The 22,384-nt window shown below is 43.9% G+C and overlaps 1 protein-coding gene across 1 annotated transcript in view; it reads left to right on the top strand.

The window, feature by feature from the left end:
• The first annotated feature begins 16,893 nt into the window (after positions 1-16,893).
• The window catches only part of chd6 (chromodomain helicase DNA binding protein 6), a 255,681-nt gene continuing 250,190 nt past the window's right edge, over positions 16,894-22,384 (top strand). The window contains exon 1 of the mRNA XM_034165956.1: positions 16,894-17,064. The gene's annotated coding sequence lies outside the window, so the exon portion shown is untranslated. The remainder of the gene's footprint in view (positions 17,065-22,384) is intronic.

Consider the following 22,384-nt stretch of genomic DNA (forward strand, 5'->3'; position numbering starts at 1 on the left):
GCTCCGGTGTTCTTCAGGCCGTTGGTGGTGGAAGCCGTTGTGGGACGCCGGCTTCTCTCTCGTCGGGCGTCTTTCTATCTTCGAGCCTGCCCACACGTCACCTGGTGTTTATGACTGTGAACATTAAGACACGTTTCGTTGTGTAATATCACAACATTAAATTGTTACCTTTTGGCTTACTCATTGTCCGTTCATTTGCGCCCCCTGTTGTGGGTCCGTGCTACGACACCTTCACAACACAGACGTCTTCTATCCTTGAGCCTGCCCACACGTCACCTTTATACATTGACAGTATTCCAAATTCTGCAATTGTCTGTATTTCGTTGTGCACATTTCACAACAGTAAAGTGTTATACTTTTGGCTCATCTATTGTCCGTTCATTTCGCCCCTGTTGTGGGTCCGTGTCACTACACTTTCCCAACAGAAATGTTGCTGGTGCACAGGACAGGAGGATTTCAGAAACAGACACCACACCCATCTCTGGATGGAGCTGCACCTCAAACGGAGAGGAAAAAACAGGAATTTGGCACCAGAAAGACAGTAAATACAGTATAATTTGTCAGCAATAAGCAACAACAAGAACAAAAGAAATATGAAGGTGATCACCGGCCACTAGCCCTAAGCTTCACGAAAAGACCCAGAATTTAGACAGAATTCAGGCTCCATTTCCTAATAAAATGAATTTAAAAGAGTAAAAGCATAGTAGTACTATACCATATGAAAGGGAAAATAAGTGTTTCTTACAGTGAGGAAAATAAGCATTTTAACACCCTGCGATTTTGCAAGTTCTCCCACTTAGAAATCATGGAGGGTCTGAAATTTCATCTTTGGTGCAGGTCCACTGTGAGAGACCTAATCTAAAAAAAAAAAAAAAAAAAAAATCCGGAAATCACAATGTATGATTTTTTTAATAATTTATTTGTATGTTACTGCTGCAAATAATATTTGAACCACCTGTGAAAATCAGTGTAATATTTGGTACAGTAGCCTTTGTTTGCAAAGGTCAAACGTTTCCTGTAGTTTTTCACCAGGTTTGCACACACTGCAGCAGGGATTTTGGTTCACTCCTCCATACAGATCTTCTCCAAATCTTTCAGGTTTGGAGTTTCAGCTCCCTCCAAAGATTTTCTATGAGTTCAGGTCTGGAGACTGGCCAGGCCACTCCAGGACCTTGAAATGCTTCTTACAGAGCCCCTCCTTAGTTGCCCTGGCTGTGTGTTTGAGGTTATTGTTATGCTGGAAGACCCAGCCATGACCCATCTTCTTCTTACTGAGGGAAGGAGGTTGTTTGCCAAAATCTCCCAATACATGACCCCATCTATCCTCCCTTCAATACGGTGCAGTCGTCCTGTCCCCTTTGCAGAAGAACACCTCCAGAGTATGATGTTTCCACCCCCGTGCTTCACGGTTGGGATGGTTTTCTTGGGGTTGTTCTCATCCTCTAAACATGGTAAGTGGAGTTGATTCCAAAAAGTTCTATTCTGGTCTCATCTGACCACATGACCTTCTCCCATGCCTCCTCTGGATCATCCAGATGGTCACTGGTGAACTTCAAACAGGCCTGGACATGTGCTGGCTTGAGCAGGGGGACCTTGCTGCCCTGCATGATTTTAAACCATGACAGCATCATGTGTTACTAATGTAATCTTTGTGACTGTGGTCCCAGCTCTCTTCAGGTCATTGACCAAGTCCTCTTGTGTAGTTCTGAGCTTTCTCAGAATCAACCTTACCCCACAAAGTGAGATGTTGCATGGAACCCCAGACCAAGGGAGATTGACAGTCATCTTGTGTTTCTTCCACTTTCTAATAAATAATCATAACAGTTGTTGTCTTGTACCAAGCTGCTTGCCTGTTGTCCTGTAGTCCATCCCAGCCTTGTGCAGGTCTACAGTTTTGTCCCTGGTGTCCTTAGACAGCTCTTTGGTCTTGGCTATGATGGACAGGTTGGAGTGTGATTGATTGAGTGTGTGAACAGGTGTCTTTTATACAGGTAACAAGTTCAAACAGGTGCAATTAATACAGGTAAAGAGTGCAGAATAAGAGGGCTTTTTAAAGAAAAATTAACAGGTCTGTGTGAGCCAGAATTCTTGCTGGTTGGTAGGTGTTCAAATACTTATTTGCAGCAATAACATACAAATAAATTATTAAAAAAATCATACATTGTGATTTCCAGATTTTTTTTTTTTTTTTTTTTTTTGGATCATGTCTCTCACAGTGGACGTGTACCTAAAATGAAAATTTCAGACCCCTCCATGATTTCTAAGTGGGAGAACTTGCAAAATCGCAGGGTGTTCAAATATTTATTTTCCTCACTGTAAGTCTGGACTTGAAAGCCTCCACAGAATCTGACTGTTTTATTGACGCAGGGAGATCATTCCACAGAACAGGGGCACGATAAGAGAAAGCTCTGTGACCCGCAGACTTTTTATTCACCCTAGGGACACAAAGTTGTCCTGCACCCTGAGAATGCAGAGCCCGGGCCGGTACGTAGGGTTTAATTAGGTCAACTAGGTAGGGAGGTGCTAGTCTGTGAACAACTTTTATAGGTTAGTAGCAGAACCTTAAAATCTGATCTCACAGGGACAGGAAGCCAGTGAAGGGATGCCAAAATGGGTGTAATGTGGTCAAACTTTCTGCTTTGTGTCAAAAGTCTGGCAGCAGCATTTTGAACCAACTGGACACCCCTAATGCTGGACTGCGGTAAACCAGAAAATAGAACATTGCAGTAGTCCAATCTAAAAGAGACAAACGCATGAATCAGGATCTCAGCATCAGCCACAGACAGGATGGGACGAATCGTCGCTATATTTCACAGGTGGAAGACAGCAGTCCTTGTAATATCTCTAATGTGGAGGTCAAAGGACAATGTGGGATCAAAAATTACCCCAAGGTTACTCACTTTGTCAGTGTGATGTATGACACACAAGCCTAGGCTAAGCGTTAGCTGGTCAAATTGATGCCGATGTCTAACTGGACCAAGAACCATCATTTCAGTCTTATCAGAGTTTAAAGTAGGAAGTTACTAGACATCCTGCTTCTCACTGATGCAAGGCAATCTTCTAAGGATTTTATGTACAGTAGATGAGATTACCAACAGTTATTGGCATATAACTGAGTATCATCATCATGGCAGTGAAAGGTAATCCCAAAATGCTGCAATATGTGCCCAAGGGGTGCTATACAAAGGGAGAAAGCAGGGGGCCAAAGACGGACCCTTGTGGAACCCCACATTTCATGTCACTAAGGTTAGAGTTAGTGTTATTGTACAAAACACAGTGAGAATGACTGGTCAGGTATTATGTCAACCATACAAGGGCACTCCCAGTAATCCCAAAATGATTTTCCAGCATATCAAATAGAATTTGATGATCCACGGAATCAAACACAGCACGGAGATCTAACAGCACCAGAACCATAGTGGTGTCTGAATCCATTGCAAACAGAAGATCATTCATCACTTTAGTGAGAGATGTCTCTGTGGAATGATATTTTCTAAAAGCAGACTGCAGTGGCTCAAAAAGATTTTTCTCAGTAAGGTGGTCCATGAGCTGCCGTGAAACCCCTTTTTCCATAATTTTAGAGCAAAAATGATAGCTTTGATATCGACCTATAGTTTTTCAATACACTAAGGTCAGGATTAGATTTCTTAGGTAATGGTTTAATCACTGCAGATTTGAAACATTTAGGACAGATCCAGAGGTTAATAATTTCCAGCACAGTCGGCCCAAGAGTGGGCCACAGGTCCTTAAACAGTTTTGTTGGTATAGGATCAAATACGCAGGTTATGCTTTTTGTAGACATTGTGAGTTTCGTCAGCATGCCTAGTGAGATACTATCAAGATGGCACCCACCTCAATAGCAGGGTGTAGTGGCTGGGTTAAGGCATGCTGGGATATGTTTAACCTAATGTCTTCTATTTTCTTCTCAAAGTAATCCAAGAATCTTGTGCTGTAAAAGGAGATCGACTTACAGGTGGTTGTCCATGAATAAGTGCTGTCACCATGTTTGAACAAGAATTTTGAGTTATGCTTGTTTTGTTGATGAAATCAGAGTAATAAGTCCACTTTGTAGCCAGTAGTGCATGCTTATAGTCTATGATAGCATCACGCCACGCAAGGTGGAATACTTCTAAGTTTGAACTACACCATTTCCATTCTAGACCTCTAGCCTTATGCTTGAGGTCATGCAAGTAATCACTGAACCAAGGTGACTGTGTTTTGGGGGAGCGTGGTTTTAGTAAAGGTGGAGCAATCATGTCGAGTGTAGTTTTGAGCACCGAGTTTAAACTATCCACAAGCCTGTCCACTGATTGGGCATTTTCCAAACATGAAGCTAAGATATCAGGCAGTCTAGCTTCGAGTTCAGTCGCATGTTAGGAGTTGATACATCACTGCAGTGTTGTTCCACTAAACATGGCAGCGAAACAGTAAACCTTATAAGTGAGTGACCAGAGGCCACTGATGCAAGAGGCATGATGTCAATATTCGTGACAGCAATACCACGTGTGAGAACCAAATCCAGGGTATTTCCACTAATGTGCGCTGAGTCCTGAATGCATTGCTGAAATCCTAATGCATCCACAATTTCCATAAATGATTTGCAGAGGGGATCAGAAGTATTATTTATATGAATGTTGAAGTCACCAATAATCAGAATGTTATCTGCACAAGTTGACAAGTTAGAGATGAACACACCAAATTCATCTAAGAATACAGAGTGTAGGCCAGGGGACATATATACAGTGACAAAATAATACAGCTGATTTTTCTTCTTCTGCCCTTGGTAATACGTAGCATCATGGGCAGAGCGGAGAATCAGATGCTCAGACAAGTTATATTTGTGACCCCAAACAGCTATAAGCTAAATCTAGATTTATAACTAAGTGCAACACCACTGCCTTGCTTCGCATCACGACGCACATGACTAAATGTGTATGCCTGTGGGCAGGCCTCATTTAAGGGGAGGACAGCTGTAGGTTTAAGCCAGGTTTCACATAACCCAATCATATCCAAGTGATGATCCATAATTAGATCATTAATGAACAATGATTTTGATTTTGAGGACAGTGGGGAGGTGATGGTCTAGTGCTTAAGGTGTTGGGCTTGAGGCCAGAAGATCCTTGTTTCAAATCCAAGTGATGATCCATGATGATCCTTGCTTTGGTGAATGGTATGTTACAGCTTTCACCTCATGAAATATTTGTACCATTGAACTCAGAAACATTCATTATTTGTATACCATGTCCATATTTGTGACTGCTGAGTGCTTCATCCTGACATCATTGGCGCCAACGTGAATAATCTTGTGACTTTATCTTGTGTCATGTTCCTTTGTCTGTCTACCCTTCTGCAGCATCAACACCCTAAGATGGGAGGCAATGTTGGGACCTCTGGCCCCAGGAATACATTTAATGTCAGCCGGCAGTCGACCTAGCCTAGGTCGACCTAGTCGACCTGGAGTCGACTAGGTCGACTAGTCTAACTGCTACCGAAAATAATGACATAAAATTCACAGCAGTTATAGTGAAAAACTAACAGAAGTATTAAACTGGTAAAAACAGTAATAAAAGAAACGGTGGGAGGAGAGTCGACCTAGCTAACATAAGCTAACTGCTAGCGAAAGCTAACCGCTAGTGATTCACAACAGGAGGACTGTAGTGTAAATAGATGCAGAGTAGGTACACTTAAAAACCAAAACAAGTGTAAACTGAAATAAAGAGTACAACTGTGTCGGGATTGGAAGAGTGTAACAACAGCAAACAATCTTTTGGAAACTCTGCTTTTGTTTTTGGTTCTTCGAGCTTGATGATGTTCAAACTTTTGACAGTTTTGCTGTGTCAGGACATCTTTTGGTCGCACTTTCTAACTATGATGTAGTCGAACAGGTGCAGGTGCTCGACCATACATACATACATACATACATACATACATACATACATAGGATGACAACTTTAGGATTTATATACATTGTAATTAATTTTATTAATGCAGAATGTTAGTATGTGTATTTTAACATATTTTATATATTCTTATTGTACAGGTGTTGTGCTATTTCAGTACCTGTTTTATCAGTTTTGTTTTTAATGTTGATTTTGTTTTGACATCAACCAAAATTAAACTTATAGTTATAAATCAAAAGCTATGATTATTATATGTGCAATATAAACAAATAATTTCAATACAATATTGATAATCATTGTCATAATAGTTAGAAAAAGAGATTTGTGTTTGAAAACTGCTGAAGGAACATTGGACAGTTTGAACACAGCATAGTAAGTCATTTTTTCCAAAGTCATTGAATCAGTCATAAAAGAATTACACATGGAAATCATCACAAGCTTTCTTGACACAGTTTCATCTCAGTTGCAGGTGTTTCTTGCATGTTTTGCATTTGTGACGCAGTGATAGATGACAATGTGACAGACGACATCCGTCATCTCTAGCAGATATTTTTCTGCACGTGGTGTCATTTTCTCTTTACTTTGGCTTATTTACACACATTTAAATCTACCAACAAATATCTAACACAGTCTGTTTGACCTCAGTGACACAGACTTCATTTCCAAACATTTATTACAAAGCCGCCAGTGTCACCACCATAATTAAAATGGGTGCTATTTGCAATATTTGAGTTTAGTGAGCAGTATAACTTTGAGCTGTCAGACAAACACGTTTTGCTCAGTTTGGTTCCATAAAGAAGCCATTCAAAAATTTATCAACACCGTGGCACACTTTGAAATCTGAAAATCTTCTGGGGCACACCCAAAATCTTAGTCAAAGTGTTGATCGATGCACAAGTCAGAGATGGAGTATTTAAATGGTAAATGGACTGCATTTATAAACCACTTTTCCATCTGCATCAGACGCTCAAAGCGCTTAACACATCAATGCCTCACATTCACCACGATGTCAGGCCGCTGCCATGCAAGGCGCCCACTACACACCAGGAGCAACTAGGGGAATAAGGACCTTACCCAAGGGCCCTCAGTGATTTTCGGGTCAGGCTGGAATTTGAATCGAGGATCCTCTGGTCTCAAGCCCAACGCTTCACCACCAGACCATCACCTCCGCTGAGTATTTCTATTTAAATATTACTTTGTCAGGTAAGGTCTATTCCAGAGTACTGGAGAAGAGAATTCGACCAATGGTCAAACCTCAGATTCAGGAGGAGCAGTGTGGTTTTCGTCCTGGTCGTGGCACACTTGACCAGCTCTACACGCTCCATCGGGTGCTCGAGGGTTCATGGGAGTTCGCCCAACCAGTCCACATGTGTTTTGTGGATCTGGAGAAGGCGTTCGACTGTGTCCCTCGGGGCACCCTGTGGGGAGTGCTCTGGGAGTACGGGGTCCGGGGTCCTTTGCTAAGGGCTATCCGGTCCCTGTATGACCGCAGCAGGAGCTTGGTTCGCATTGCTGGTAGTAAGTCAAACCTGTTTCCAGTGCACGTTGGCCTCTGCCAGGGCTGCCCTTTGTCACCGGTTCTGTTCATTATTTTTATGGACAGAATTTCTAGGCGCAGCCAGGGTGTAGAGGGGGTCTGGTTTGGGAACCACAGAATCTTGTCTCTGCTGTTTGCGGATGTGGTTCTGTTGGCTTCAACAAATCAGGACCTTCAGCGTGCACTGGGGCGGTTTGCAGCCGAGTGTGAAGCGTCCGGGATGAAAATCAGCACCTCCAAATCTGAGGCCATGGTTCTCGACCGGAAAAAGCTGCTTTGCCCTCTTCAGGTCGGTGGAGTGTCCTTGCCTCAAGTGGAGGAGTTTAAGTATCTCGGGGTCTTGTTCACAAGTGAGGGACGGATGGAGCGTGAGATCGATAGACGGATTGGTGCAGCATCTGCAGTGATGTGGTCGCTGTATCGGACCGTCGTGGTGAAGAGAGAGCTGAGTAGGGGGGCAAAGCTCTCGATTTACCGATCAATCTACGTTCCGATCCTCACCTATGGTCATGAGATTTGGCTCATGACCGAAAGAACAAGATCGCGAGTACAAGCGGCCGAGATGAGTTTCCTCCGCAGGGTGGCTGGGCGCTCCCTTAGAGATAGGGTGAGGAGCTCGGTCACTTGGGAGGAGCTCGGAGTCAACCCGCTGCTCCTCCACATTGAAAGGAGTCAGTTGAGGTGGCTCGGGCATCTTTTCCGGATGCCCCCTGGACGCCTCGCTGGAGAGGTGTTCCGGGCACGTCCCATTGGGAGGAGGCCCCGGGGAAGACCCAGGACATGCTGGAGGGACTACATCTCTTGGCTGGCTTGGCAATGCCTTGGAGTTCCCCTGGAGGAGCTGGTGGAGGTGTGTGTGGATCGGGAGGTCTGGGCGGCTTTGCCTGAGCTGCTGCCCCCGCGTCCCGACTCCGGATAAAGAGGAAGAAAATGGATGGATGGATATTACTTTGTCATCCATCCATCCATTTTATTTGTCAATAAAAAAGAATAATTATATGTGAACAGAGGCATACAAAATATGGAGTGCAAATGTGTAATTCATTAATTATCACACAACAAGATGTAAACTTGCAAATTTTCAATATATCTTCTTTCGGCTGCTCCCTTAGGGCTTTCCACAACAGATTAAGCAAAAATATTTTTTGCCTGATTGCAAATTTTACAACAAAATTGAAAATCAAATACATTTTTTGACTTTTTTGAGTACCCTTTCATGGCCAACGAGGGGGCCACACTCCACACTCTGACAATCACTGCAGTATTTTATTTAAATATCTGACTGTAATGATCATCTAACTAGAGAAGTACAGGTTATGACTCTTTGCAGATGACATGCTGGTTTAATCTAAGACTGAGTTAAACTTTTACTACATTTTACTATGTATTACGTCATTTATGGCTCTACTGTGGTAATTTCTGCTTTTAAGAACTCCTTCTCACATATAATTTATTCCTGACACATCCATGTATATTTAGCTAATGTTGCATATTATTTGCATGATTGCAAGAGATAATAAGACAATTGACCTACTGTATGCTAATGTTAAGGAAGCATACAGTACCACAACTGCCCCCCTACTCAGCAAAGTGGACCTTCCTTCAGTTCAACGGCAACCTGTGATCGCCAGAGTGGTACGGAGGCGGTCACAGGAGGCTGAAGACTGTTTTTGTGGATGTTTTGAGGCCAATGGGCCATCCATCCATTACAGAGCACAGCCCAGTCCCCTGCTCTATAGTGCGCAGGGGGAGGACATCGAAAGCATTACAGCATTACAGACCAAGGACATCAAGGCAACACTGAACAGCAAGAAGGCTGCATTCCGGAGTGGAGACATGGAGGAGCTGAAGAGGGTGCAGCTTAAATTGAGAAAGAAGATCACAGAGGGGAAGTACAGTTACAGGAGGAAGCTGGAGAGCAAGCTCCAGAACAACAACTTGAGGGAGGTGTGAAAGGGGATGATAACCATCACTGGTCATGGTAAGAAGGCAGACCAGATGATGGAAGGAGACCTTCATGAGGGCAAAAAGTTAAACCTGCTCTTTAACAGGTTTGACAGCAGTGTCTGCCCACCCTTCCAACAGATCCTTTCAGTGCTCCCTTCTCCTATGCACTCACCACACACCCCAATTATTACCACCCCCCTCCTCCCACCAGCTTGTCTCCACTCCCCTCCCTCCACCACCCCCTCATCCTCCCTAATGCCTCCCATCACCATCACATGAAAGGCAGCGGGTTCTGATGGCCTCAGCCCCAGAGTACTGAAGGGATGTCCTCTTCAGCTTTGTGAGATTTTCCAAGACATCTTCAACTTGAGCCTTTGCCAGATGGTTGTTTCTAAGTGGTGGAAAACCTCATGTCTGTTTCCTGTGCCTAAGAAGAAGAGTCCCAGCACACATGATGACTACAGACCTGTGGCCCTAACATCACATGTTATGAAGTCACTGGAGAGGCTCGTCCTGAGGCACCTCTGCACAGTAGTTGAATCATTGCTGGATCCCCTGCAATTTGCGTACCATCCCAACAAAGGAGTGGAGGATGCCATCATCTTCACGCTGAACCTGGAGGAGGCAAGCAGCACTCTGAGAGTCATGTTCTTTGATTTCTCCAGTGTGTTCAACACCATCCGGCCTGACCTGCTCAGCGATAAGCTATGTGACATGAAGGTGGAGGCTCCACTGGTGGCCTGGTTTACTAATTACCTCACGGGCCGCCCACAACATGTGAGGCTTTGAGACCTTACATCCGGCACTATCAGGAGCAGCATGGGGGCACTACAGGGGATGGTCCTGTCTCCCTTCCTGTTCCCACTCGACACCTCAGACAACAGATTCTGGTCACAGTCCTGCCACCTGCAGAAGGTTTTGGATGACTCTGCCATTGTAGGCTCCATCAGCAGGGACCAGGAGGCTGAGTACAGGAGTGTGGTGGACAAGTTTGTAGAGTGGTGTGGACTCAACCACCTACAGCTCAACGTATCTAAGACGAAGGAGCTGGTGGTGGACTTCAGAAGACAAAAGACTTGTCTGAACCCAGTTACTATTAATGGTAATGAGGTGGACATTGTGGACTACTACAAGTACCTGGGTGTCCACATAGACAACAAACTGGACCGGACTGTAAACACAGATGCTGTGTATAAGAAAGGTCAGGGCCGACTGTACTTCCTCAGGAGGCTCAGATCTTTCAATGTCTGCAGAAATATGTTGCAGATGTTTTATCACTCAGTGGTCTCCAGCATCATCTTCTATGCTGTAATGTGCTGGGGCAGCAGGCTGAAGGCAGCTGACATGAACAAACTCAACAAGCTCATCAGGGGAGCTGGCTCTGTCACAGGGGTGGAATTGGAGTCTGTGGTGAAGGTGTCAGAGAAGAGGATGTTGAGGAAACTATTTACCATCCGTGACAACACCTCCCACCCCCTGCATGCCACACCAACATACCTGCCAACATTTGACATCACAATGCCGGACACCCATGTGTAGCCGCGAGTGGCAACAGTGCGGAGCATAACTAGGGGGGTATGGGAGCGTGCCAGAACACACAACTGTGGGACTAATGAGTGCCACACACACACACTCATGCGGGACACGGAACATGTGGGTATATCCTGCTGAATGAGGGACGGTTGGCAGCTCTGGCACACTGATGTCCTGTCAGAGCACCTTCAGCCAAAGACTGAGGTCACTGAGGTGCACCGCAGAACACCACAGGAGCTTCTTCCTACTTGTGGCAATCAGACTGTATAACATCTCCACCTTCTGCAGGACGAATACATAACAATCAGTTTTTCAGTTATTCAGCCATGTGCAATACTGTTAAACATCTTGTACAAGTGTCTGTCATGTTGCGTAAACATGTTGTACTAATTGTTCTCACTGTAAAGAGGGAAAAAAGCAATATTTATTGTTTACTGTTTCAGTACTGTGGCAAAACAATTTCCTTTGAGATTAATAAAGTTCTTTCTTATTCTTCTTATTCTCTTATTACTTTGACATCCATCACAGCACAGCAAAGTTGAAAATAATGAAGTTTAGAATGTAGTTTGCAATGAGTTTATAATGTAAGGTGTTGGGTGCTATTTAAAGGTAATTTCATTGTACTTTGGTGAAAAGTGGGGAATTTTTGTAGGAGGTTCCCTCATTTTAAGGTGGAAAAGTTACCTAGACCTAGGTAATGGTTATCTCTTCGGGAACCATCACCGTATTGTGGTGGAGAGGTCTGTGTGCCCCTATGAACCTGAGAGCTGTGTTGTCTGGAGCCTTCATGCTCCTGGTAGGGTCTCCCACGGCAAACTGGCCTCAGGCGAGGGGCCAGACTAAGAATGGTTTACAATGACTCCATGGAAAAACAAGGCAGACGAAATGTGACCCGGCCTGTAGGAAGCCCATGGCCCCCATCTGGAGCCAGGCCTGGACGGACGGCCCGTCAGCGAACACCTGGTGGCTGGGCTTGGCCTGGAAAAGGCAACATGGATTTTCCATCTCCACCCTGTGGGCTCACCACCCGCAGGGTGAACCACTAGGGTTGGGTGCGCTGTCACATGAATGGAAGAGGAAGTCATGGGCCTCGATGGACCAGACCCAGATGGCAGAGACTAGCTCTGGGGGGCATGGAACATCATCTTGGTTCTGGAGAAGGAGCCATAGCTTGTGCAGGAGGTGGAGTGCTACCAGTTTGATTGGATGGCCCTTCTCAGGGCCATCCAATCTCTATACTCACAAAGAGAGAGCTGTGTTTGGGTTCTCTGCAGAAAGTCGGACTTGTTTCTGGTCTGGGTTGGCCTCCACCAGGGCTGGGCCTTGTCACCAATCCTGTTTGTGATATTCATGGACAGGATATCGAGACATAGTCAGGGGGGAGGAGGGTTTCCAGTGTGATGGGCTCAGGGTCTCATAACTGCTTTTTCGCAGATGATACGTTCTTGTTGGCTTCAATGGCCTGTGACCTCCAACACTCATTGGGTCAATTCGCAGCTTAGTATGAAGTAGCTGGGATGAGGATCAGCACCTCTAAATCTGAGGCCATGGTTCTCAGCAGGATTGCATACTTCAGGTAGGGAATGCGGTCTTGCCCCAAGTGAAGGAGTTCAAGTACCTCAGGGTCTTGTTCATGAGTGAGGGGACAATGTTGAGTGAGACTGGCCAGCGAATCGGCGCAACAGAGATAGTATTGCATTCACTCTACTGTACTGTTGTGACGAAAAGAGAGCTGAGCCAAAAGGTGAAGCTCTTGATCTACTGGTCAATCTCCGTTCCTACTCTCACCTATGGTCATGAGGGTTGGGTCATGACCGAAAGAACTAAACTGTGGGTACAAGTGGCCAAAATGGGTTTCCTCAGAAGCTTGATCATTTGTGAGGAGCTCGGAGTAGAGTCGCTGCTGCTTCGTGTTGAAAGGAGCCAGCTGAGACGGTTTGGGCATCTGATAAAGATTATATCTCCATACTGTCATGGGAACACCTCAGTATCCCCCAATCAGAGGTGGTTAATGTGTTCTGGGAAAGGGAAATGCGGGGTCTCCTGCTGAAACTTTTGCCCCGTGACCTGATGCCAGATAAGCGTTTGAAGAGATAAGAATGTATGTATGTAAGTTACCCAGACAACTGGGTAGCAGTTCATTTCTAATTTCTAATCCAGCTCCTTCACAGTTGTCATTAGATTAGATTAGATAGAACTTTATTAATTCCTTGGGAAGACTCCCTCAGGGAAATTGAGGGAGTCATTTTGGTGGCTTCCCTCACGAGTCTCCTTCATGCATTGTTCACTCAGTTTTCCTGTCAGATTTACCAAGCTAAACTATGTCATTCATTTCTTAATGACTGATTTCACTTCAGGAGATATGTAACATTCAGTAATTTTCTATACCCACTTACTCCAAATAAGGGACCAACGTTGGGTGGTTTGACCCCAATTTCAAAACTGGTGCAGATGATGGCCGTAACTACTGTGTATACCAAGTTTGTTCAAGACTGACAAAAGATGGATCAAGGAGTCACTGTGATGCTTCAAAACACATCCTGATTTGGTGTTCGGGATAAAACGGGAAGGAACGGCGCTCTGTGGAATAGGGGAATTACTGATCGATCCTCACGTTGCTACTTTAAGAAACTCAGTGACATCTTTGATCAAAGGAACAGACTTGTGTAGTTTTGCATGTTCAACAAATAAGCGTTTTGAGGTGCAAAAGGAAAGAGGATAAAAAGATGCCTTCGAGAGGTTTTGCAGAGTCCCAAATGAGCTCTGGAAAAGCAGACCAGATCCAGCTGAAACATTGACACAATATAGAGCTGGAACTGGATGATATAGGAGACAGAAAGGAAACATAATGTAGACAGAACAAACTGGGGACAGCTACATCGCAAAATAGGGGGGAGGTGATGCTCTAGTGGTTAAAGTGTTGGGCTTGAGTCCAGAAGATCATGGGTTCAAATCCCCGCCTGACTGGAAAATCACTAAGGGCCCTTGGGCAAGGCCTTTAATCCCCTATTGCTCCCGGTGTGTAGTGAGCGCCTTGTATGGCAGCACCCTGACATTGGGGTGAATGTGAGGCATAATTGTAAAGCGCTTTGAGCGTCTGATACAGATGGAAAAGCGCTATATAAATGCAGTCCATTTACCATTTAACAGGAAAAAGTGATTTTTGTTTTTACACAGTGTACATTAATGTGCTTCAAAAGCAGAGGTGGTGGCCAATTGGTTAATGCACTTGGTTTCAGTTCATAAGGTTCCGGGTTCAAATCCCACCCCTGCCACATTTCTCCATGTAATGTGGAGTTGCATTAGGAAGGGCATCCGACGTAAAACCTGTGCCAAATCAACATGCAGATCCACCTTGGATTTGCTGTGGCGACCCCGAGTGCAAACAAGGGAGCAGCCGAAGGGACTTACATTAATGTGCTTCAAACTCTTAAAAATGAAAGGCTGTAAAATATCTCATTGAAATACACAATTTCTTCCAGATGTTTAACTTTTTAAATAGGAAATCTTGTTGTGTTTAATCAGGTTTTCAAAATCAAAATCATCGATCTGATTGATCATCAGAAACTGTCTTTATGTTGTCATAAAGCGGACAGCACACCTACAAAGACATCAAGTTAAAATAAATTAGGTTTGTAACTTGACAATTGATTTGTTCCTTGAATTAAACAAACAAACAAACCTTTTGTGATTTTTGTGGGACTGTTTTGACATTGATGAACAAAACACAACCTAACATGACGTCTTCGTACAAACATCACCCAACTGATGAAGGCATCTGCACAGCATCTGCACACGTTGATGCTGTCTTACATTTCCTCCAGTTTCAGGTCACAGCTTCAATTTCTGGTGTTTGTTTTATGATTAATTGAATGGGGCTGAGACACTGAGGGTTTGATTCCTGACAAAAGCCTATTTGTGTGTACATGTTTTAAATGGATGCAAGAACCAACTTAGGTTAGAGGTCAGGTAAAGGTTAAAGTTAGGTAAAGGTTAGGTGGTAAGCAAAGGTTAGTTTTAGGGGTCAGGTAATGGTTGGTCCATGGGGTCATTTGCCCCTGTCCACTGATGTGGTTCTGTTGGCTTTACCTCCGATGTGCACTGAACAGTTTTGAGGCTGAGTGTAATGTGACTGGGATAGTAATCAGCACCTCCAAATCTGAGACCATAGTCCTCTGTCAGAAAAGGGTGAACTGTCCCCCCTGAGTCAGGGGAGAGTTATTGCCCTAAGTGGAGGAGTTGAAGTATCTCAGGGTCTTATTCATAAGTGGGGTTAAGATTGATAGACACCGGATTGGGGTGGCCCCTGATGTTTTATGGACACTGTACCAGATCGTTATAGTGAAGAAAGAACTGAGTCAGAAGGGGAGACTCTCAATTTACCAGTCAGTTTACACTCTGATCTACACCTATGGTCAAGAACTTTGTGTAAAGACCGAAAGAATAAGGTTGCGTATGCAAATGGTGGCAATGAGACTCCTTCATTTGGTACCTGGGCTTAAACTCCTGGACAAGGTGAGAATCGCAACTATCTAGGAGGGACTTAGAGTAGAGCCACAGGTTCTTCGAATTACTTTGGATGCAGAAAGACACTGACATGATTGAAATGGTTCAGAGAAGGGCAACAGAGATGATTCATGGAATGCATCACCTTCCATATGAAGTGTGACTAAAAAGGATCCAGATTAGCCACTTTATAACTGAGGAGGAAACGAGGTGATCAAATAGACCTTTAAGATTTTAAAAAGCTAGAGCAGGTAGATCCAGACCACTCCTTTAAGTTGTCAGACATTAACTACGAGAAGAGAGGTCACCATATGAAACTCAATAAGGAGAAATCCCACTTGGACATAAGGAAGACCTTCTTTTCCACAGAGAATAGCTAATTTGTGGAACAATGTTCCAATCCATTAGGCATGTGTGGCTACAGTAGTACAATTCAAGGAGGCTACTGATACAAGCGCCACATTCGACAGAGAGGCTGATATGGACCGTTGAGGTCACTGTGGGACCTAGTCTCATGGTTCAGGTGAATCAAAAGGATCCATCTGAGGTGGTTCAGGCATCTGGTGGGATGCTTCCTGGGTTGTCTCCCTTGGGAGGTTTTCCTGGCACATCCAACTGGGAGGACATCCTGGGGAAGACACAGGACACACTGTAAGGATTATATTTCCCAGATGGTTTGGAACACCTCAGGATCCCCCGGGAAGACTTACAGAACTTGGTTGAGGATAGGTGAGTGTGAGAAGAGCCGCTCTGTCTGCTGCCACCGACCGGATAAGCATCAGAAAACTAATTAATATAGCTAGAAGTAATGAATATAAGCAATCTGCTTTTAAATGCACACACTGGTTCGCTGTCTTTGCTTCTGGTCTTCAAACCCGGATGGAGAAGTAAAATTGAAATTAAAGAAAAAAAAGCCACATAATTGGAAGCTGCAGCAACACAAAAAGTATAAACCAAGGTTTTGCTGCACTGAAACCGCGGAGCGAGGAGGATTTCCCCGCGAGTGTGCGGTAAGCCACACGCACACGCACACGCACACACACTGGTGTTGGCGCCGCGGCAGCTCTCAGACAAACCCGGGACAGAGCCACTGGCTCGGCTCGCTCCCTCTCTTGCTTGACAGCTGCGGAGCCAATGGAAACGTGCGCGGCGCCAGCCGCGCTCCGCCGCAGCCAATGGAAAGAATGTGACCCGCTGCTGGATCCGCGCGGCTTCAGGTTAGGCTGATGCAGCCAAAGTTCCACTAAATAAAAAAAAGCGGTTTGCGCTCAAACTGCTGCTGCAAGGAGTCATTTTTTTTTTTAGGAAAGAAGAGTTTATGTTGTTGTTTAAGTTTCGGACGCGTCCCGTTTGTGTGTGCGCGCGTGCGGCGGCGGCAAGACTCCCGCATCCGGACTGAATGAACTCCGCGCGGAGCCGCGACACACTCACACTCTCGCTCGCTCGCTCGCTCGCTCCCTCCTCCTCCTCCTCATCCCTCTCCTGGCTCCCCTCCCTCCTCCCCTGCCTGCTAATTTTTTATGCATTTTTCTAAACTGTCATGGCGTTTTTGTGTCCTTGGAAATAAAATAGCGCCGTGTTTTTCTGGCTGGCTGGGGAGATGTGTCGCCGGTGAGAGCGTGTGTCCGCCGTCCGGAGCAGGTGAGCAGTCCGCCGGCGAGAAGGACTTTTATTCGCCGCTCTCCACACGTGTAAAGAGCATTGGCGAGGCTGTTAGAATCTATTTACACTAGCGATGCAGTGACATTACACGGCTAGCGGAGCGGGCTAGCTCTGCAGCTACGGCTGGTAAAAATGGAACACTGTCTTCTTTTCTGTGTCGGCTCGCTGACATTTTTTCCCCCTCTCAGATTCGGCGTCCGTTTTGCTCACCGGCAACTTGGTTTTCCTCCCAACTTGTGGCTGGCTGCAGCTACACGGGCTAGCCGTGTGTGCTAGCTGTTTTAGCCTCTGCGTCTGCTAGCATTCATCACAGCCAAATCTCAGAGCTAGCCTGTTAGCCTGCTAGCTGCTGCAAATCTTTGTATTCTTTCTTGAAACGTGGTGAGGAGGAGCAGTGATGTCCGTCACCTGGACAGGTGTCTGAAGGTGCACCAACATCCAGCCTGGGGGGGGGGGGGGGGGGGGTGCAGTGTTTATGCCAGTCACAGGGGGGGGATTTTTAATTTTTGTTGGATTGCAATAAAACATTTAATCTGTCTAAAAACAGGATTTAAGATTGATAAAAAAGACCAACGGGTTAAGTTTTAATGAGGACTAGGATTTAGCTCACATGGAGAGGGTATGGAAGAAGTCAGACTTTCCTCCCACAATGCACTGCACACCATATGCAAAGGGTAAAACAAAGCATAGTTCAGTACATCTCCACTTCGTGCAAAAAGTGAAGCTCTTTTTTTTTTTTTTATCTCAATTGAGTTCATGAGGCTGTTGGAGAGAGGTGTTTACCAATCCAAGATTTTTAGGTCCTACTGCTTTCTGTCTTACACCCTTATTCCACAGGACACCATTCTACTATGACTGCCCATGATCCAAAAAAAAGAGCAAAAACAGAATGAAACCACTTGATTTGGCTTGTCTCCCAACAGGTTGGCTTACAACCCCTGGCAATAATTATGGAATCACCGGCCTCGGAGGATGTTCATTCAGTTGTTTCATGTTGTAGAAAAAAAAGCAGATCACAGACATGACACAAAACTAAAGTCATTTCAAATGGCAACTTTCTGGCTTTAAGAAACACTATAAGAAATCAGGAAAAAAAATTGTGGCAGTCAGTAACGGTTACTTTTTAGACCAAGCAGAGGGAAAAAAATATGGAATCATTCAATTCTGAGGAATAAATTATGGAACCACCCTGTAAATTTTCATCCCCAAAACTAACACCTGCATCAAATCAGATCTGCTCATTAGTCTGCATCTAAAAAGGAGTGATCACACCTTGGAGAGCTGTTGCACCAAGTGGACTGACATGAATCATGGCTCCAACATGAGAGATGTCAATTGAAACAAAGGAGAGGATTATCAACTCTTAAGAGGGTAAATCATCACGCAGTGTTGCAAAAGATGTTGGTTGTTCACAGTCAGCTGTGTCTAAACTCTGGACCAAATACACACAACATGGGAAGGTTGTTAAAGGCAAACATACTGGTAGACTAAGGAAGACATCAAAGCGTCAAGACAGAAAACTTAAAGCAGTATGTCTCAGAAATCGAAAATGCACAACAAAACAAATGAGGAACGAATGGGAGGAAACTGGAGTCAACGTCTGTGACTGAACTGTAAGAAACCGCCTAAAGGATTTGGGATTTACATACAGAAAAGCTAAACGAAAGCCATCATTAACACCTAAACAGAAAAAAACAAGGTTACACTGGGCTAAGGAAAAGCAATCGTGGACTGTGGATAACTGGATGAAAGTCATATTCAGTGATGAATCTCGAATCTGCATTGGGCAAGGTGATGATGCTGGAACTTTTGTTTGGTGCCGTTCCAATGAGATTTATAAAGATGACTGCCTGAAGAGAACATGTACATTTCCACAGTCATTGATGATATGGGGCTGCATGTCAGGTAAAGGCACTGGGGAGATGGCTGTCATTACATCATCAATAAATGCACAAGTTTACGTTGATATTTTGGACACTTATCCCATCAATTGAAAGGATGTTTGGGGATGATGAAATCATTTTTCAAGATGATAATGCATCTTGCCATAGAGCAAAAACAGTGAAAACATTCCTTGCAAAAAGACACATAGGGTCAATGTCATGGCCTGCAAATAGTCCGGATCTTAATCCAATTGAAAGTCTTTGGTGGAAGTTGAAGAAAATGGTCCATGACAAGGCTCCAACCTGCAAAGCTGATCTGGCAACAGCAATCAGAGAACGTTGGAGCCAGATTGATGAAGAGTACTGTTTGTCACTCATTAAGTCCATGCCTCAGAGACTGCAAGCTGTTATAAAAGCCAGAGGTGGTGCAACAAAATACTAGTGATGTGTTGGAGCGTTCTTTTGTTTTTCATGATTCCATAATTTTTTCCTCAGAATTGAGTGATTCCATATTTTTTTCCCCTCTGGTTGGTCTAAAAAAGTAACCGTTACTGACTGCCACAATTTTTTTTCCTGATTTCTTATAGTGTTTCTTAAAGCCACAAAGTTGCCATTTGAAATGACTTTAGTTTTGTGTCATGTCTGTGATCTGCTTTTTTTTTCTACAAAATTAAACAACAGAATGAACATCCTCTGAGGCCGGTGATTCCATAATTTTTGCCAGGGGTTGTAGAAAGTGCAGACCTGGCAACCTGCCCTAAAATGAAAGTTAAGAAGCTGTGCCCTCGACCAGACGTGATCGAGCTGTTCAACTTTGAACAAAACCACATGATAGAAATTAGTAGTTAATTTGATTATCAACCATTTGTGCACTTAGTTCATTTTGTAAAATGTCAGAAAATAATAAAAATTCCCATCACAGTTGAGCCTTTTTTGCCACTTGCACTGGATTTTATGAATTAACTGGAAATTATCTGTTCTCATGTTGTGTAAAAATGGAAGATGCCTCTACTAATTAAAAACAAACAAAGAGTTGTCACCTTCCTTACTCTGGACCTAGTAAATGGGAACATGTCATAACAACTTGTAATCCAATTTCAAATTCATCAGGCTATTTATTTATGTGTTCTTAAGCAGTGATGTGAGTCTTATGGGAATTCCTGGAAGTCCATTTTTTTCCCCGTCCATGGCAAAATTGTCCTTTCCCCCCTCTTGTTTTCTGGAGTGGACCATGTCGCATTTCAGGCACGTATTTGCCGGAGCAATATATTGGTTTTTTTAACCGATTGGAAATGTCCCAGTTGAGATGCCATAGTGGATATGAGGTCTCATGTTTTTACATCTTCATCCCAAACATCTGAGACTGAAAAATAAATGTAGCAAGCAGTCCTTATTGTACAGCAGCCAGAGAAAGACATTGTTAGAAAGTTTACAGAAAAGTCTGTGGCATTCAGAAAACAAGCGCTTTCTTTTGAAACTACAAAACAAATCATGGATGTGTACATTGTTCCGTAGTGGGGAAACGATTTAGAGTGTGCAAGTTTGAATCGTATGAAAGCCCAACACCCCCGGTGAGTCTTTGACAGTTGCACGTCTTACTATATTACACTCAACAAAAATATAAACGCAACACTTTTGGTTTTGCTCCCATTTTGTATGAGATGAACTCAAAGATCTAAAACTTTTTCCACATACACAATATCACCATTTCCCTCAAATATTGTTCACAAACCAGTCTAAATCTGTGATAGTGAACACTTCTCCTTTGCTGAGATAATCCATCCCACCTCACAGGTGTGCCATACCAAGATGCTGATTAGACACCATGATTAGTGCACAGGTGTGCCTTAGACTGCCCACTGTAAAAGGCCACTCTGAAAGGTGCAGTTTTATCACACAGCACAATGCCACAGATGTCGCAAGATTTGAGGGAGCGTGCAATTGGCATGCTGACAGCAGGAATGTCAACCAGAGCTGTTGCTCGTGTATTGAATGTTCATTTCTCTACCATAAGCTGTCTCCAAAGGCGTTTCAGAGAATTTGGCAGTACATCCAATCAGCCTCACAACCGCAGACCACGTGTAACCACACCAGCCCAGGACCTCCACATCCAGCATGTTCACCTCCAAGATCGTCTGAGACCAGCCACTCGGACAGCTGCTGAAACAATCGGTTTGCATAACCAAAGAATTTCTGCACAAACTGTCAGAAACCGTCTCAGGGAAGCTCATCTGCATGCTCGTCGTCCTCATCGGGGTCTCGACCTGACTCCAGTTCGTCGTCGTAACCGACTTGAGTGGGCAAATGCTCACATTCGCTGGCGTTTGGCACGTTGGAGAGGTGTTCTCTTCATGGATGATGCGAAGGAGATGTGTTGCACTCCATGAGGCAAATGGTGGTCACACCAGATACTGACTGGTATCCCCCCCAATAAAACAAAACTGCACCTTTCAGAGTGGCCTTTTATTGTGGACAGTCTAAGGCACACCTGTGCACTAATCATGGTGTCTAATCAGCATCTTGATATGGCACACCTATGAGGTGGGATGGATTATCTCAGCAAAGGAGAAGTGCTCACTATCACAGATTTAGACTGGTTTGTGAACAATATTTGAGGGAAATGGTGATATTATGTATGTGGAAAAAGTTTTAGATCTTTGAGTTCATCTCATACAAAATGGGAGCAAAACCAAAAGTGTTGCGTTCATATTTTTGTTGAGTATATATTGTTGATGGCACCGGTAGCAGTATTCTCCATGAATTCCTTGTCAGTTGATGTGATTCAGGTTATTTCACATATATCAAAATCTGTCTTTGAGATTAATTTACTTCAAACTGTCTTTGTGCAAACTGGATTTGATTTTTGTTTTGACATGGCATTCAAAATCTACATTTTATAGCTTTGTTTGTTCTATAGCTGTGAAATATTCATGTGGAGGAAAAAAGATAAACATGTAACATGCTCAAAGTCAAATATTGTCGTGAAAAACGTTTATGCGTCGTTTTGCATAACATGTAAATTGTAAGTAGCTGAGAAATGCTGATGTCAGCACTGGGTGGAAAAATCCGTGTTATTCCCTTTCCTATTTACAACCCCAAGTCCAATGAAGTTGGGACATTGTGTGAAATGTAAATAAAAACAGAATATGATTTGAAAATTCTGTTCAACCTATATTCAATTGAATACACCACAAAGACAAGATATTTAATGTTCAAACTGATAAACTTTATTGTTTGTGTGCAAATATTTGCTGATTTTGAAATCGATGCCTGCAACACGCTTCAAAAAAGTTGGGACAAAAGACTGGGAAAGTTGATGAATGCTCAAAGAACACCTGTTTGGAGCATTCCACAGGTGAACAGGTTAATTGGAAACAGGTGAGTGTCATTATTGGGTATAAAAGGGACATCCCCAA

The sequence above is a fragment of the Thalassophryne amazonica genome, chromosome 3, assembly GCF_902500255.1.
Source record: "Thalassophryne amazonica chromosome 3, fThaAma1.1, whole genome shotgun sequence".
In the NCBI taxonomy this organism is placed as follows: Eukaryota; Metazoa; Chordata; class Actinopteri; order Batrachoidiformes; family Batrachoididae; genus Thalassophryne; species Thalassophryne amazonica.